At 47.5% G+C, this 5067-nt stretch overlaps 1 pseudogene; it reads left to right on the top strand.

Annotated features, from left to right (window-relative positions):
- The first annotated feature begins 233 nt into the window (after nucleotides 1-233).
- Nucleotides 234-2630, top strand: LOC102389919 (annotated as a pseudogene).
- The last annotated feature ends 2437 nt before the right edge of the window (nucleotides 2631-5067 follow it).

Here is a 5067-nt window from a genome sequence, read left to right as displayed (position 1 = left end):
AAGAGCTACCACCGCCTGTAGGACGGCATAGTGAATCCAACAATAAAAGATTTGAAAACTGTACTGAAATTCTGCTGCTGCTGCTAAATTGCTTCAGTCGTGTCCGACTCTGTGCGACCCCATAGACGGCAGCGCACTAGGCTCCCCTGTCCCTGGGATTCTCCAGGCAAGAACACTGGAGTGGGTTGCCATTTCCTTCTCCAATGCATGAAAGTGAAAAGTGAAAGTGAAGTCGCTCAGTCGTGTCCGACTCTTCGCGACCGCATGGACTGCAGCCTACCAGGCTCCTCCCCCAAAGGGGTTTTCCAGGCAAGAGTACTGGAGTGGGTTGCCATCGTACTGAAATTCTACTGTTGTCCAATTGAATGATGCCCTAGAGGCCCTGACAGACCATTTTCTCAATTTTTGTAAAACAGCATTTTATGAAAATGCATGCTGAAAAGAAGCATAAATGTAGTAAGTGCAGCAATTCGTATGGCATCGTGTGGGACCTGAAAAGACATGCAGAGGATTGTGGCAAGACCTTCCAGTGCCCGTGTGGCCATCCCTATGCCAGCAGGACTGCGTTACAGTCCCACATCTACCGAACTGGCGTGAGATCCCTGCAGAGCACAGGGACCCACCTAGTAAGGAAAGGAAACTGGAAGCTGCCTGCGCAGCTGGAAGCTGTCCAGGAAGACTGCCGATTCACTGAGCGACCAACCAATTCCACGGCCAGACGCTCCAGAACTAGAAACTTCAGAAATAAAGCTGGTGGCTTCTTTTGAAGACTCTTGTAGCTCTAATGCCAAACAGTAGACTCTTGCAGCAGCTCCAAGGTACCCTCAGATGTTGCTTTTACCAAAGCCCAAAGTGGCTTTGGTTAAACTCCTCATCATGCAGTTTTGTCCTGTGCCTGTCTTTGTGCCTACAGCTGACTCATCAGCCCAGCCTGTGGTGTTGGCTGTTGACCATCAGGGCTCTGCCCCGGTGCCGTGCACTTACTTGCCTTGTCCATTGGAACCCTGATTCTCGGCCTGGATTCGGAGGCCTGCTCTCTCAAGGAGAGCCTCCCTCTCTTAAAAGTTGTAAATCCTGTTGCTGTTGAGCTGATTAGCACAGGTATTCAACTGAACTTGGGTAAAAGTCCATTTAACCCGTTACAAGAACTTGGGAACACATGTCAGAAGAACAGCATTTCTTCAATCAATGTACAGACAGACCTGTCCCACACCACACCACAATTTATGCCATTTGCGCAGTGGGCCAGCCCTGACTCCTCTGTGTTGTCCTGTTCACAAACTTATTTGACATTTGGTTTCCAGGTTTCCCTTCCCATTAGTGTTCAAACTCAGACTTTTTTGCCCAGTTCTAAGGTAACCTTATCTATTACTGCTCAGACTGACACATTTATAGATGCCAGTTTCCAGCCAGGTGGGATCTCCAGAGAAACTCAGACCAGTGGGATGCAACGTCCAGCAGATGGCCAAGTACAGATGGACCAAGCTGTAATGTGTGGAGATATTTTTGAGAGTGTCCATTCATCATATCGTGTGTCTACAGACAATATTATAAGCAGCAGCTTAATAGCAGAGATTGTAATTCATGACTTGTTACCTCAGAACCACCCTAAAACTTTAACTCAAGATATTGAGAAATCCGCACCAATTATAAACTTCAGTACACCGAATAGTATGCTTTCATCACAGAACATGACAGATAATTAGATCCCAATCATGGATTTATTAAGTGATCTAGAAAACATCTTGTCAAATAACCTGCCTGGTCAGACCCTGGACAATCATAGTCTTTTGTCTGACACAAATACTGGACCCAGCTTCTATCTGGCCCAGCCCAGAATCCTGCAATTGATTTTGATATTGAAGAGTTCTCAAATATCCAGACGCAAACCAAGGAGAGTAAGCTTAGCACCATGACCACTGAGCCAGTCTTGGAATCACTGGACACAGAAACCCAAACTGACTTCTTCCTTGCAGACCCCTCTACCCAGGCCTACAGTTGTAGGGGAAATTCTAGCTTCTTAGGCCTTGAAATCTTTGACACGCAGACACAGATGGACCTGAACTTCTTTTTAGACAGTAGCCCTTGTCTGCCGCTGGGAAGTATCCTGAAATATTCCAGCTTTTTCTTGAGTACTGATTCATCTGACACAGATACCCAGACTGACGGAATCTCCACTGCTTAAAAACCTGCCTGCCCTGGAAAACAAAGTTCAGTTGAACAGTGCTGAAACACAGACCACGAATTCTGGCTTCGAAACTTCATGGAGCTTATTCTTCACCAGCAATTAAACTCGAGCAATGGATGACTTTCTTCTGGCCGATCTGGCCTGGAACACAATGGAATCTCAGTTGAGCTCTGTCGAAACCCAAACGTGTACAGAACTACAGTCAGTCTCCAACTTCTGAAAGCGGAGTCCACATGGGGAATGGATTCACGGTTCCCTTCTGGATTTAGAAGATGCAGAAGGAGGACAACAGTATTAACTCTATTGAATGTAGTCGATGATACAGTAACTTCGATTCTTTGAGGTTCTTTGCCTTTTTGTACTTGTAAACATGAAATTTGTGTGAAAATTTGTGAGTGTATTATAAAGTATAAGATGTTGATCTAAAAAAAAAAAATTAAAAACAGGGAGGGAATTCCCTAGCAGTCCTGTAGTTAGGACTCCATGTCTCCACTGCCATGGACCCAGGTTCAATCCCTGGTTGGGAAACTAAGATTCTGCAAGCATGGGGTATGGCCAAAAATATATATGTGTATGTACATACAGATAAATAGATATAGATACCTCTAGGGAATCTTCCCAACCCAGGGTTTGAACCCAGGTCTCCCACATTGCAGGCAGATTCTTTACCACCTGAGCCGCCAGGAAAGTTCTATATAGTAGGACCTTGTTGTTTATCTATTCTATGTATGGTAGTTTGCATCTACTTATCCAAAACTCCCAGCACACCCCTCCCCCACAGCTCGTTCATTGTCGTCCACTGTACGCCATCGTCCGGATATGCCACCGTTTGTGTATCCGCTCACCTATTGTAAAAGGTATCTTTGGAGCTGCTTTTGTGGGCAGATTATAGCAGATGCCACGGAGCGGCTCAGGACGAGCTGTGGCATGAGATGACCATCAGAAGGCGCCAGAACCTCTTCTCTCTCACCAGGGCTGCACCAGTGCTTTCCTCTGATCCTGACCCACGGTTACTGCACTAGAGTAGAGCTGGTCTTTGCCTCCAACTAGGGTTGATCGGGTGGGCTTCCCCTGTGGATCAGGTGGTAAAGAATCTGCCTGCAATTCAGGAGACCCAGGTTCGATCCCTGGATCGGGAAGATCCCCTGGGGATGGAGGAAATGACAATCCACTCCAGCATTCTTGCCTGGAGAATCCCATTGGAAGAGGAGCCTAGTGGGCTACAGTCCATGGGGTCGCAAAGAGTTGGACACGACTGAGCAACTAACACACACACACACACACACACACACACACACACAGGGTTATGGGGAAACCACTGGTAGGAGAAATTAGTTGGACTTGTTTCCTTTGGATTAAAAAGCAGGGTTTCATGACTGGATGTTGTCCCTGGAAGGGATGAGGGGAGGATAGGTGGGTCAGGGTGTAATCAGGGTATATATGGGGTGGTTTGTAGTTCAGCATTTATGGGGCTTGTCCAGAATCTCACCCCCAAAGAAGCTAACTGAAGAGTCAGCTGGATCTGCCATCTGTAGAGATGAGCTTGGCGTTGGGGGGTGGGGGGTGAGGAGCAGGGAGGAAAAGCAGCCCCATGTCCGATTTCCCAGGATGGCAATCCCTGACACAAAGATGCTTGTGTCTAGCTGGATGAGAAATCAGGGGCCCGGCAGGAGGGAGGTGGCTTGGGATCCTTGGGTCTGAGGCCCCCTCCCCTTTATATAGTGACCATGATAAGTGGCTGTTGAAGGCAGCAGGTGGACCTGCCTTCCCGGGTGTGTGCAGCCGGCCTTGTTTTCACCCTGTGTTGTCAGGGCACTTTAGAGAAGATAGCGCCTGCTCCAGAAATACTGACCGATTTTTTTCAGAATGTATTTATTAAGGCCTCAGAATAAGAACCTCCCTGGTGGCTCAGATGGTAAAGAATCCGCCTGCAATGCAGGAGACCTGGGTTTGATCCCTAGGTTGGAAAGATCCCCTAGAGGAGGGCATGGCAACCCACTTGGGTATTCTTCCCTGAAAAATCCCCATAGACAGAGGAGCCTGGCGGGCTACAGTCCAGGGGGTTGCAAAGCGTCAGGCATGACTGAGCGACTATGCACAGAAAAAGGAATCTTATGCCTACAAGTATTTATTTTTTAATTAAATTTTTTTGGCTGTGCTGGGTCTGCGGTTTCTGTGCAGGCTTTTTCTGCACCTGCGGTGAGAGGAGATGATTCTAGTTGCGGTGCTCAGGCTTCTCACTGTGGTGACTTCTCTCGTTGTGCAGCACAGGCTTCAGTAGTTGGGGAGCAGGGCTCAGTCGCTCCAGCATGTGGGATCTTCCCGGATCGGGGATTGAACCCGTGACTCCTGCACTGGCAGGCAAATTCTTTACCACTGAGCCACCTGGGAAGCTCACAAATAGGTTTTTAATTATGAATTCATAAAATAAATTATTCACATTGAATCCTATTGAGACAAAATTAGGCAAGAGGAGAGGGGACCACAGAGGATGAGATGGTTGGATGATATCACTGACTCAACGGACACGAGTTTGTGCAAAGTCAGGGAGATGGTGAAGGACAGGGAAGCCTGGTGTGCTGCAGTTGATGGGATCACAAAGCGTCAGACATGACTGAGTGACTGAACAACAGCAAAGCCTTGTAAGTGCTCCCATGAAAACTTGAGTGAAGCTGGAACTTTAAATTTATGTATTTAGCCATGCCTCACTGCACGTGGGATCTTAGTTCCCCCACCAGGGATCAAACCTGTGCCCCCTGCAGTGGAAGCACAGAGTCCTAACCACTGGACTGCCAGGGAATTCTGGAAGCTGGAGCTTTTAAACTATTTATCATTCCTTATTTCCTAGTCTCTTGTCCTCAGCCCCTTTTAAGGAAAAT

Source organism: Bubalus bubalis, chromosome 9 (assembly GCF_019923935.1).
Source record: "Bubalus bubalis isolate 160015118507 breed Murrah chromosome 9, NDDB_SH_1, whole genome shotgun sequence".
Classification (NCBI taxonomy): Eukaryota; Metazoa; Chordata; class Mammalia; order Artiodactyla; family Bovidae; genus Bubalus; species Bubalus bubalis.
The sequence above is the reverse complement of the archived record's forward strand: the minus strand, read 5'-3'. Positions and strand labels throughout refer to the sequence as shown.